The sequence below is a fragment of the Podarcis pityusensis genome (genome assembly GCF_964106645.2).
Source record: "Podarcis pityusensis genome assembly, chromosome: 1".
In the NCBI taxonomy this organism is placed as follows: Eukaryota; Metazoa; Chordata; class Lepidosauria; order Squamata; family Lacertidae; genus Podarcis; species Podarcis pityusensis.
In genome coordinates, this window is record NC_138028.1 from 53,280,255 (window position 1) to 53,293,987 (window position 13,733).

Below are 13,733 nucleotides of genomic sequence, written 5' to 3' on the forward strand. Positions count from 1 at the left end.
GTGTAAAAATATTTTTGAATGTAAAAAATACTTTTGAATGTAAAAAGTTGAGGCAATTCAGCAGACAGACCTCAGTACTAGACCTCTGCTTCTCCATGAATACCCAGGAAAGCAAAAGGGCCATGACTTACTCATGCTCTGATTTCCCATTTTGCTGATGGTACTATTTTAATTGTGACTGAGACTTACTGCAGGCCCGTTGAAGTGAACACACGTAAGATTGCGTGACTCCGATGACTTTCCCTTGAATAGCCGATTGCTCTTTCCCAAGGGGGTTAAAGCAAACGTAAGTACTGCCTGGGCCTCTTCCTGGGAATGTGCACGTTCACGCACCCGTTGCAACTGGCAAGGCTCCTCTTAACCTTATACCCTGCTATATTTAGGGAGCGTGCTCTCACTGCCAGCCTTGATGTGGATGACGATATTACTCATTGCATAGCTAGGTCTAGGTCTGCATTTAGTCTGTTGCCGCACCACTTCTGGAATGGGACAACCGTGAAGCCAAAAGATCGAAGCTAAATGTCTATGGGACATAAGTCACAGTGGAGGAACTTGCCTATGGCTGTGAAATGTAAACAACGCTGTGTGTTACCACTATATTGGTAAGTCAATCTGTTCCATGTGCTTGGTCCCCAAGGCTACGTGATTATGTAGCAAGAGAAGTTCCTAGTGCTCACATCCCAAATATCAAGTAACTGGTGCTTAGATTATTCTAACCCATACCTAAACGGGGCAATGGCTGGATGGATCCATGGAGATGAGACAGCTTCCGGTACAGAAATAGTGTGTCTTTCAGGATCAGCTTTTTCCTAGGATACACAATTAGGTTTTCCCCAAGGAACTGATATTTCATTATTATCCATTTTCAAATGTTCTGAGCAGTGCCACCCGTAATACATTTTTGCATTTAAGAAACGTTGGCTCAGATTAGTAAGAGTTGGAAAACCACAACTATGAGCTCTCCACACCCCTCCCACTAGCACAGCAATGACCTTTTCACCAACCCCAAACTATGTCTTGCATTATTCACTCATTAAAAAAGGACAGTCGTACCTTGGATCCCAAACGCCTTGCGACTCAAACATTTTGGCTCCGAAACACCGCAAACTGGGAAATGAGTGTTCCGGTTTGCTAACATTCTTGGAACCCAAACATCTTACGCAGCTTCCAATTGTGTGCAGGAAGCTCCTGCAGCCAATTGGAAGCCGCACCTTGGTTATTGAATGTTTTCGGAAGTCGGACAGACTTCCGGAACAGATTTCGTTCGACAACCAAGGTACGACTGTAAGTGTAATCCAGCTAGCAGCTGTGATCATGATGGAAAAGGAGCTGTGAGATTCAAGTCTGGACCGTGCTCCTGATCTAGACTGGCACCTTGTGAAGATTCACTGCTGAAAATTGCATGTATACACGCACACACATTGTTTACAGTGTTTGTAGGAAACAGCATCTTAACAGGCCAATACCAGGTGCGTTCAACATGAGCAGGTCTAGAAATGGGTGTGAGGCCCCAATCCAGCTTGGGAACACTTTCCAGATAGGTAACCCCCAGCTTCTATTTCTTCTAAATGGTAGTGTGTGAATAATGCAACAGCTGGGTACTGCCTAGTTGGTGCCGACCCACAATAGGGCCTTTTTGGTAGTGGCTCCCCATTTATGGAAGGCCTTCCATGGGGATATGTTGTGTTTCTGTCTCCCTTGTTATTAACATTCAGGTGGAATTTTAAAACAATCCTGTTCAATGCATGGGCATTTGATGGCCGCAATATATAGTTCCTGGCAACCTTGAACATTTTAGCCGTGAGAATACTTGATCATTTCTCTCTTATGGAGGCATAGAATTGTAGAGTTGGAAGAGACCTAAGGGTCATTTAGTCCAACCTCCTGCAATACAGGAAGCTCTCTCTCTCATATTAATGGCATTGCTTTGCTGTTTTATTTCTTGTCACCCTGTGCTCCTTTGAGAGGAAGGGTGGGATAGAAAATTAATAAATTAATTTAGCTGATTAATATTCTACAGCTTTTTTAAATGTGGGGGGAGGCTATTGTTTTGTTTTTGTTTTAACTTGTGTTTTTTTCTTGTGAACTGCCTTTAGATCTTTTGATGAGAGGCAGAATCTCAAATAAATAAACAAATCACCAGGGAGTTTGGTCCTCAGCCAGGTCAGTCCAGATGATAGCCATTGATCAAATGTTTCCAAGTGAGACAGAGGGATAGGGATGGGGGAGTCCCCTTTGGTGAGATACTCTTCAAACAGTGAAGGAAATATCACCCTGGAGCCATTTTAGAAAACCGTGTCCCTGTTTTACTGCACCTGCTGTTTTTCACAGAACATGTCCACGAATGTACCATGGACTCCTGGTTTATTCTGCACCTCTTAGTGTCCCAGACTGGAGTTCCACAGCCAGGCATTGTCACAAGAAAGTGAGCCCATCACTCCAGAGCTGCTAGCATTCAAGTAGCATCCCACATCTTTCAAGCCGAGTGCCCCCCCCCCCATCCTTGAGAGTTTCAAGCAGCAGAGTTGCTGCCAAATGCACTCTCTCAAATGCATTTCATCCAAGAAAAGGGTAGCACAGCACCACATCACTTGCCCACCAGAATGGATGCTCATTACCCTGAGATATCAAGGTCAGAGTTGATTGAAGGTGTAATTCTGTAACCAGTCTTCTGCTGTTGATTTCATACTCTGACAATGATGTGAGACCTTCCCACGCTTGTTTAACTAAAAAAATAAATAAATCTATTTAACCGTCCCGCTCAATCTGGAGAGGTATGAACGCCCCCCTTCTCCCACCAGCCAAACAGCAGCCGTTTCTCTTGCACCATTACTAGCAACATAATGTGATCACTGGGTTGTCCAGTCCAACCTCCTGCAAAACAGGAACCATAGCTAAAGAATCCATAACAGATGGCCATCTAACCTCTGTTTAAAAACCTCCAGTGAAGATGAGTCCACCACCTTACAAGGGAGTCGGTTCCACTGTCAAACAGTTTTTACATTCTAAAAGTTCTTCTTTATGTTTACTTGGACTCGCCTTTCTCGTAACTTAAATCTGTTGGTTTGGGTCCTACCCCTCTGGAGCAGCAGAAAATAAGCCTTCTCCATCTTCCATGTGCCAGCCCTTTAGGTACAGTGGTACCTCGGGTTAAGTACTTAATTCGTTCCGGAGGTCCGTTCTTAACCTGAAACTGTTCTTAACCTGAAGCACCACTTTAGCTAACGGGGCCTCCTGCTGCCGCTGCACCGCTGGAGCATGATTTCTGTTCTCATCCTGAAGCAAAGTTCTTAACCCGAGGTACTATTTCTGGGTTACCGGAGTCTGTAACCTGAAGCGTCTGTAACCTGAAGTGTATGTAACCCGAGGTACCACTTTATTTGCAAGGTGGCTATCATATCCCCTCTCAATCTTCTCCAGGCTAAACACACCCAACTCCCTCAACCGTTCCTCATAAGGCTTGGTTTCTTCATGAGACAAATTCAGGGAGAGTAAGGATATCAACATCTACTAACCTTTTTTGCAGGAAGGGGGATTCCTGCACTCAAGCATTCCTCAGTTGCAAAGAGAGTGGCAGCAGCACACATGCAGATGAATTTGCAGGTCTCTGAACTGAGCCCAGAAGCAAGCAAGACTGCTGAATAGGAACTTAGGAAACTGCCTTATACTCTTGGCCCATCTAGCTCAGCAATGTCTACACTGACTGGCAGCAGCTCTCTGGCTTCTCAGACAAGGGCCTCTCTCAGCCCTACCTGGAGATGCCAAGGATTGAACATATGGTCTTCTGCACACAAGACAGATGCTTTGTCCCTGAGCTACAGCCCTTCCCTAAGGGATCACCCTTCCTGCCTCCCCATAGCAGCTTCTCGTGTGGGGAGGAACTGTATGCAAAACCCTTCCACAAATGCATATTGCTCCTCATACAGGGCACCTGTAGGTTGCCACGAACAAAACACATACCCTGATGCTATTTTGGGAATACGCAGGAACAAATGGTGCATTGTGAATCAAGTGTTGCCTCTTTATGAATGGAGAGGCTCTCATCTGTGCAAATGGTGATGACTGGATGTCACGGAGCCCTGGGGAAGAACTTTGCCATGTGAGAATAACACCAGCCAGTCCACGTGTTGCCAACCGAGAAGAGGGCAGGGGACTGAGGGTGGAGGAACATGCCATGCTGATGCCCACTGAATGTCCACAGGCATGTCTCATGTCAGTGCTTTTCCAGAATGAATATGCTGCATCAGGTCAACTGCAGAAGCAAAATGTCAGGACTAATAGTTTCACTAGCAAAATAGGAAATTTCCACCAAGGGGCAGGGGGCAATTGAGGTAACATAAGCAAATCAGCAAAGTGTATATATTGTGCAATGATTCCTTCTTCCACTACTACTTAGGTTTGGGGACATTGCTTTGAGCAGAGATTTCCTTGGCTCTGCAGAGAAACCCAGCAAGGGATCTTGTTTGTATTCTGGCAGTGTAGCTGAGGCAGACAGGTCTGCAGCAAACCGATCTATTTTTGGACTCCGGCTTGCCATTTATATCCCGCAAAATTATTCATCAGCTTCAGGGTGACAAGCTATTAATTTGTATAAATACGTCAGAGCAGGGCTTTTTCCACCACTCCGCCCTTTCGCCTTCATGTGTGGCGTGACTGAGGTCAGTTTCAGAACACAAATAAAATGCCTTCAGCTTGCAGCCGGTTCCTTGTCTGCTGTTCATTCATATTCTAGATGCATCAGCTTACCCAGTTCCATTTGTTCCTTATTATTACTGCAGAGGAGGGCAAAATAGCAGCAGGGCTTAGCTGGGATTCCTCAGCTGGTTATCTTTAGCGATGCTGGATTGGTGATGACAGCATCTTGTACAGGAGGGCAGATAGTGGAGTTATCACCTCATAGTCTGTTATATTGAAGTGTTGTGTACTTAAGGATAAGATTACTACAGAAAAAGTTGTGGTTGGCTTGAAGTGGAACCCCCTATCTCATAACTTATGAACCTTGGCTACATGCATCCTCTCAGATGGGGAGCTTCTAATTCTTGGAAGCCATTGTATTTTCTGGACACTAGACCCAGGAACATTTGACCCCCTCACCAGTGCTTCCATAACATAAAAGAGAAATAAAAATAGAAAGCGAAGCATTGGGTCATAGTACCACACACTACTATACCAGGCGTGTTATTAGATCAGGGATGAGGGTGAGACTTAGGCCTGGGTGAGGGGGTGGGGGTGGCAAATGCAGCCCTCTCTATTTGGCCCTCAGAATCATACAAAGGCCACAGCCCTCCCCAGGCTTTCTTTGCAACCTCCTTTAGTATATTTTTGCCTAGCTGGAACATGTCCATGAGCTCTGATGTTTCTTCCCTGCCTGGATGGATGACAGAAAGGGGTGTGCAAATGGTATGTAGCCCCCAGAAGGCAGCTAGCCTTCACAATGGTCCCCCATTCCTGTGCTAGGTGTCCATTTTATAAGATGTACAAGATTACTAGTTTTGTGAACACCTAGTCATTGGGAGATACAGCATTTGGGATCAGCAGTGGTCTGGCCCATGAAGAATACAACTGAAATGTGCAACATTTTGCTTTTTGTGTTCAGATCAAGTGACTCCCCAACTTATGCCTGGTGAGTTGACTTAGCTTGCCTTCAGTCTTTTCTGGAAGCACTCTGTTCAACTTCTTCTGTCACTGAGAAAGCAAACTCAAACGCCGGTTACGGAAAGGCTGTTGCCGTGGCTCACCTTAGCGTTCATCTTTAATCCACCCCACGTTTTCTGCATTCGGGTGTTCAGAAGGGAAAGGGTCACGAGGAGGACTTGCCTAGAATAGCTAAGCCCTCCTGCATGTTTTCTGTGCACATTTGGAATCTGGTGGAGAACAGCAGGGAATACGCAGAGCAGCTAAAAATAGCATTTGCTCCCAGTGTTTATCCAATATATTTTGCTATGCTTGGTTTTGCTCGTGTCCTTTACTATGAATAAGTGTTCCAAGCAAGCTGAGGACAAAAAGTAAACTCTTTTGAACAAGAAACTGCTGAAAAGCCTGGACCTTGTGACTTGGCAGGCTACCCTCCTTTCTATTTATTTTTCATCTACAAGCAGCCAGCTCCCAATATGCTTTTTTTTTTTTTTTTTTTTGTCTAAGCCAGGGATGGGGAACCCATGGACTCCAGCTCCCATCAGTTCTATTCAGCATGCTCAATGGTCAGAGATGATGGGAGTTGTAGTGCAGCAACACCTGGAGGGTTGCAGGTCCCCCCACCAGTGTTCTATACAGCCAATGGCAGCCTGCTCACAAAGTATGCCTGACTATGATGGAGAAAGCAGGGTGTTGCCAAGCCCCTCAGCAGGCCCCACTATGCACAGCTGCAGGAGACATTGTGGGCCCGCAAGTGTGTGGTCCTGCTCCACCCTCCACCCCACAAATTAGCTTTATGAATGAACAATGAGGGCAACATAGAACTGTAGTCGGAAGAGACCCTGCAATGCAGGAATATGCAGCTGTCCCATATGGGGATTGAACCTTTAACCTTGGTGTTATCAGCACCACACTCTAACCAACGGAGCTATCGTTGGACAGCCCTTTCTTCCTTCATAGCTATGCTTGACATGGACAAAGTATGGTCATGAGCAGAAAGCTGCTCCCATTGTGCCACTCAGAAGTTTGGTGAAACACACACACCTTCTCTCTGCAGGCATATTCAGAATGGGAAGGGGAGATAAGGGAGTGGCAGTAATGGCAGTACAAGATCCAGTTCTAGCTGCAATGGGAAGGAAGAGGGAAGACATTGTCTCGTTTTTCCTCTCATTGACCTAACATTTTAAAAGCAGTTACCTGGTTTACCTTTAAGAAAAGATTCTGTATTTGGGTGTCGTCTTTGTATTTTAGATACCTGGTTGCTGATTTTTCTCCTTGTTATACTGTTGCTGTTACTAGAATCTGTATTTTGTAATGTTTTCCTAATTATAATTGGATGTCGCCGTGCTCTCAGGCCAGGAATGTCCAGAGTGAGGAATCAACTCTTAATTGTCAAAAGGACACCTGCAAGTTAGGGAAAGACGTGTTTATCTGCCCCATGTCTCTCAGCTACTTCTAGGTGTGTCACAGTTGCCACAATAGAGAGGCCCCGTCCCCGGCTTATGTATCTCCCCCATCTGAGCTGCTCGCAAGCAGGCGAAGACTCTGCCTGTGTGTAACCTTCTGCTCCTCTCACTTCATTCCTCTTCTGGCCCTGGGAGACAGTGGAGCAGAAGTGGGCGCAGGAGGAGGAGGTGGAGGTTTTGAAGCCCTTGACTCTGTTGGGAAAAAGCAGCAAGGCAAAAGCCAGCTCCAGATGGCTGGAATGCAAAACAGGATGTTGTGGTTTGCAGATGTACTGTTGGAGAAAAGGTGGAGCCTATTCTCTGTACTGAGCACCGGATGTTAGCTCAGTGTGTCATATGACCTGTGCTGGAAGTACAGGGGAGGAGTTGAGACTCTTCTGATGGAGACTGAAGGGTGCAGTCACATTTCTATGTACTGTTGAGTGACAGGAATAAAACATGTAGAAAGGACTCCTGTCTGTCTCATTTCTCCTCCCTGGGAGAATGCAGGGAGGGAGAGAGAAGCAGAGAAGCAGAGGGTGTGTTCTTCTCACGACTAATGAGAAGAATCGCCGGGTTTGTTTACCTAGCCTGCCGGGGTCGCAGACGGACGGTAAACACAGTATCTCGCTCAATTGCCTCGGGGGAGGCCAGGTACCTCTGCCTGTGAGCTGAGATACCAACATATGGCAGCCTTCGGATGGTTTCGATCCATCAACCTCTGCATGAGAGGCTGGTGGATTGTCCTCCTCTGCTCCAAGGAGGAAGAGAAGCGTCTGAAAGAAGCCAGAGGCTCAACAGACAGCTGGTGGAAAGAAGAGGTGTTTTCCAGAGCAACAAAGTTCAAGGTATGCTGCATTTCGGGCTAAAAGTGTGAACGCAGTTTGATTAATTCACTGGTTCACGGAGCTGCGTTTCAACGAAAACAAGAGCTCCGGGAGGAAGAGGCCTGCAGCTTAAAGGCTGAAGCCTGCATTCCACAAATTCTTGTGGTTGATAAACTGTCCTATTGGAATGCATTGTTGCTAGGTAACAGAAAGTTGGAAAGTTACTGGCAAAAGGGCTGGACTATGAGTGTGAGCCTGGGAAAGCGAAACAAAATCAGAGAATGTTTTGGCTACAAGTTTACGTGCCCTTGGAAGGGACTTTCCATAGCAGCCAGAGTTTAGCTGCCAGGTGCAAAAGAGCGTAAACAACTTGCAGTTTGCCTGCGTGAGAAAGGAAAAAACAACTGTTGGATTTTACAGTTTGTTTGACAGTGTGAGCTGGAGGCTTGGCTTCAAGATGGATGCCAAGAAAGGGGGAGGTCTGCCTTACCCACCTCCCTTAACCAATGACAATTATTCATCTTGGTCTGTAAAGATGAAGGCCCTGCTGCAGAATCAGAGGCTTTTTGATGTAATTGAAAACCCCATCCCTGCAGCACCAACCAGAGGTTGGGAGTCACAGAATGTAAGGGCCAGGACTGCTATAATTCTGTGTGTCTCAGATGATCAGTTGGTGCATGTTCAGCATTTAGAAAATGCGAAAGAGGTTTGGGACACGCTGCGTACAACGCATCAGAGAGATGCTGGTTCTTCAGCGTTGCTGTATTTTGAGAAATTGACCAATCTGAGACTTGCGCCTGATGGAGATGTTCAAGCACACCTGACAGAAATGAAGTTTCTGCGTCAACAGATGGTGGAACGCAATTTCCATCTTCAGGAGGAAGTGTTTTGCTTCATGATGATAAACAGCCTTAACCGCACCTACAAGGTTGTTGCCAGTCAGCTTGGTTCCCTACCGGCCGCGCAGCTGACCGCGGAGAGAGTGTGTGCTGTGGTCCTGAATGAACACGACAGACTTGCTGCACTGGAAGTGAAAGACAGGGGGAGGGAAGAACAGAGTTCTAATTCCCCCACTGCTGATGCTACTAGGGAGCATGGAGTAGCATTGAGTGCTGTCCGATGCTACAATTGTGGACAGACTGGGCATCTACAGCGAAACTGTAAGAAGCCGCGCCAGTCAAGAAGAGCAAAGAACAGCTCTACGAAGCCTGAGGTGTCAGGCAAAAGCCGTTCCAAGTGCCAGGTGAAACCTGCAAAGGCTATGATGGCGAAAGGAACCACGCCAGATGTTGGGAACGCTTTTATAATCGACACTGGTTGCACAAAACATTTATGCCCGCACAGACAACTGTTTACGACGTTGAAGAAGCAAAGCTTCGCTGTGAAACAGGCCAACGGTCAAGAGCTGGAAGCAACCGGAATTGGGACTGTGTATCTTGAGAGTCTGAACTTGACTATAAGTGATGTTTACCTGGTTCCAGAACTGAGATTTAATCTGCTGAGCGTGTCGCAGATTGCAAAGAAAGGACTGAAACTGACCTATGATGCTAAAAGCTGCAAGATCTACAAAGATGGAGAACTGTTTCTTACTGCCAAAGAGAAAGATGGACTGTATTTGTTGACTTTTGATCAAAGTGATTACATGAAATGTAATTCTTCTGATTCTAACGAAATCTCTCTTGCAGGTGTGACCAGTGCGAGCACCAGGAAGCTGACCAAGAAGGTCGACAGAGCATTTCAGCGGGTGTATGCTGATGTGATTGGTCCTCTAGAACCATCTAGAGGCAGTGCAAAGTATTACCTTTTGTGTGTGGATTGTTTCACTAATTATTCTTGGGTTTATATGATGGAGAAACCGCAAGAAACTTTAGAAAAGTTTCAGGAGTTTTGTGACAAGGTTAAAAATATGCATGATGCTAACATTGATTGTCTTTTCACAGATGACAAGCAAGTTTTTCTGTTACAGAAGTTTCAGAAGTTCCTGGATGGAAAAGGGATAGACCACAAAATTGCTGTTTCACCAGAAGCGTGGAACAGGGGGGTCTGTGTAAGAGTGAACAAAGAATTGCAAAAGGGGATGAATGCGCAATTGCTGAGTTCACATTTGCCACATGAATATTGGGCCGAATCGCTAGCGTCCTATCTTCATGTGTGGTTGAGAAAAGTCTCAACAGAGTTGGGATGTTCTCCTTTTGAGAAGCTGTTCAATAGAAAACCTTCTGTTGCCTATTTTAAGATTTTCGGGTCTCATGTGAGAAAAGAAGCTCCAGGTGGAGTAAAGAATGCCAGAGGCATTTTTGTGGGATATGAAAAGGGTCTCTACAGAGTAATTTTGTCTGAATCTGGTCAGGTGATTCTCACAAAGTTCCTAGAGAGTGCTCCAGAGCAAGAGCGGGTTGTAGAACACACATTTCCCACAGGAAACGATTCAGATGATGATGATGATTTTTCTGATTTTACTGATTACAGTGGTACTGAGAGTGACAGTACTAGCTCAAAGAGCTCAGGTGACACAGTCATTGAGAGGAAATCTCACACAATGGATAGACCTTCACAGGTGAAGGATGAACCACTGTTTACTATTGGAACTGGTTCTCCAAAGAGTCCTGAGACTGAACCAGTGAGCAGAGAGGATCAGCACCTCATACGCAGGTCCGAGAGAGTTACAAAGGGTGTACCACCAAAGAGGTACTCAATAGAGTTTGCTAACTTAGCTGTTGCATGTGTTGCTATTGTTAACAACTCAAAGCAGGTTAAAGCAGTGTCTAAGTCAGAGACAAAGACACAACAGAGGGTAGCAAGCCAAGGTAATGCAGAAGCACTCATTCCTTGGAAGCCAGACAACCAGAGAGGTACACTGGTGAAACCAGTGGTGGGGAGTTCCAAGGGTGGAACTGAAACAACAGGGGACTGTTATATGTATAACAACTGTTTGTTCTCTTCTCTGGATCATGTTTTGCCAATTGATGCTTTTGGGGGAGGATGTTGGGAAAAAGCAGCAAGGCAAAAGCCAGCTCCAGATGGCTGGAATGCAAAACAGGATGTTGTGGTTTGCAGATGTACTGTTGGAGAAAAGGTGGAGCCTATTCTCTGTACTGAGCACCGGATGTTAGCTCAGTGTGTCATATGACCTGTGCTGGAAGTACAGGGGAGGAGTTGAGACTCTTCTGATGGAGACTGAAGGGTGCAGTCACATTTCTATGTACTGTTGAGTGACAGGAATAAAACATGTAGAAAGGACTCCTGTCTGTCTCATTTCTCCTCCCTGGGAGAATGCAGGGAGGGAGAGAGAAGCAGAGAAGCAGAGGGTGTGTTCTTCTCACGACTAATGAGAAGAATCGCCGGGTTTGTTTACCTAGCCTGCCGGGGTCGCAGACGGACGGTAAACACAGTATCTCGCTCAATTGCCTCGGGGGAGGCCAGGTACCTCTGCCTGTGAGCTGAGATACCAACAGACTCTCCACCAGCCTGACCTCTCTCTCCCTCCTCCTGCACGTGTTCTTCACTCTCCAATCCTGCAGCTTCTTCTGCCTCAGACTCATTTCCTGGCTGTTACAGGCTCCCCCAGTTCACGTATCTCTTCTTCAAAAGGGGATCCAACCCCCTTTTTCCCGGTGCCCACTTATCAGTATCCAGCCTCCACTCCTCAGTGTCCAGCCAGTCGCCGACATTGGATCTCTACAATTATTATTTGGCATGTACAGCGTATAGTTCTTATGCTGTACAGGTGTTATGTTGTGGCATTGGTGTTGTATGTTATAAACCACATTGTGGTCTTCTGTCAAATGTTGGCATATAAATTAAAAATAAATAAATTTGTATCTGGCAGCCGCTATTCTGCAGCTGGCTCTGATTGGTGGACCTGAATATTCTACTAAAAAGCACAAAGACCCCACAAACTTAAGGTCTGTTCATCCCTGACCTAAACTACAAATGCAATTGTACAGGACTGCAGTGAACAGTGCAATGCTAGACACGTCTACCCAAAAGTCCTGTTTATTTCAAAGGGGCCTGCTTCCAGGTAAGTGGGTATAGGATTGCAGTCTAAATTGTTTTGCACCACAGATCTCTACTCAGTCCCACAGTGCATCGTTCACCTTCGCTCCCATAGCATGCAGCACAGCTTATGCTAGCTGGGCGGATGGTTATTCCTTGTCATGCAGGGATTTCTGACATCTCTCAGTCCCTCTTGTTTCGCGCTTGCTCTACACTTGTAATATGTGGAATATCCTGCTGGAGTAGATGACCTTTAAGCCAACCTTACAGTTCTACCTTCGGGGTAGGGGGCAGGCACAGTTGTCATTCTGTGCTAATGCCCAACACAGCAGCAAAACGGAAAGCAATAAATGCCATCATATATATATATATATATATATATATATGTGTGTATATATATATATATATATATATATATATATATATATATATATGGAAAAGGCAGAATAAAGCGAGTTGACCCACCACAGCTACCAGTGAACAGCAAAGCGCTAATGCACACAAGGAAAAGTTACTTTCTTCCCTCCCTTTGTTTAAAATCACATTAACACATCCCTTTTTTAAAAAAAAAAATCACTTTTTAAAAAACCAAGAATTTATCAGAATTTGTTAACTTGCAAACCCCCATGTGAGGTCCACTTCACTATATTTGAATCATAGTCTCTCTTCTGCCTCTTCAACAATGTCCATCAGACAAGGCCCTTGCCCACTCCACCAGTATGATGGTATTGGAACTTAAAAAGGCTACTGTGAAGCACGTTACTGCTAAAAGTTAGTATAAGAACTGAGAACAGATACCCTTCAATTTCATAGTAGATGAGAGACTCAAAGTGATTACCTTATTTCAGAGACAGTGTTTGTAGCTACAAAAAAAATTTAACTGGCCTGACTGGCCACTTCTTGCCAACTCAAACTACTGAATTCTTGAAGATGGTGCTGCAAAAAAATTCAGAATTTAAAAGAGTTGGGACTTAAGCCACTGAGATTTTCATCATTTTTGTTTTTGAGGCTGGAGTAGACACAACAATGTCATCCCCTGAAAGGATCAGGAACAGACTGGAGAACTCATCTTGTGCATGAATTCTCTTGCCCTAATCATGGTTAGTCGTGGCATATGCACAAACCCTAGCTATGATTAGCACACACAAGTAGCCAAGGTGGAGTCTTCAGTATGTTTTGGACTACAGTTCTCCTACACTCAGCCGTGATCCACATGACCAGTGATTAGGGAAGATGGGAACTGTACTTCAAAACATCTGCAGGGCACCCCATTGGCTGTCCCTGGAACAACATTTCAGATTTTGGGGAGGAGCCAAACCAAGATTAGGGTTAACCTAAGTTAACATTGAGATGCGGGTGGCGCTGTGGGTTAAACCACAGAGCCTAGGACTTGCCGATCAGAAGGTCGGCGGTTTGAATCCCCGCGACGGGGTGAGTTGTTGCTTGGTCCCTGCTCCTGCCAACCTAGCAGTTCGCAAGCACGTCAAAGTGCAAGTAGATAAATAGGTACCGCTTCAGTGGGAAGGTAAACGGCGTTTCCGTGTGCTGCTCTGGTTTGCCAGAAGCAGCTTAGTCATGCTGGCCACATGACCCGGAAGCTGTACGCCGGCTCCCTCGGCCAATAAAGTGAGATGAGCGCCGCAACCCCGCAGTCGGTCACGACTGGACCTAATGGTCAGGGGTCCCTTTACCTTTAAGTTAACATCAGTGCAGCCATTACAAGTAACCATGGTTGAAACATTTAAGGGAAATTCAAGTATGAGAGTAAAAGAGCTAGAGAGGAGTGCATGTGAGACTAAGGTCTGTTCCTGAAAGCTTAACCCTGCTTAAG

At 45.6% G+C, this 13,733-nt stretch overlaps 2 long non-coding RNA genes across 2 annotated transcripts in view; both read left to right on the forward strand.

Moving 5' to 3' along the window:
* LOC308475440 lies at positions 1-4,697 on the forward strand. Its single transcript, XR_013985197.1, has 3 exons — positions 1-602; positions 2,097-2,163; positions 3,527-4,697. It is a non-coding gene; the product is annotated as an uncharacterized lncRNA (long non-coding RNA).
* Positions 4,698-12,349: 7,652 nt separating this feature from the next.
* Positions 12,350-13,733, forward strand: part of LOC308475377 — a 131,554-nt gene continuing 130,170 nt past the window's right edge. Inside the window, exon 1 of the long non-coding RNA XR_013985127.1 lies at positions 12,350-13,306. This is a non-coding gene — a long non-coding RNA (uncharacterized lncRNA). The remainder of the gene's footprint in view (positions 13,307-13,733) is intronic.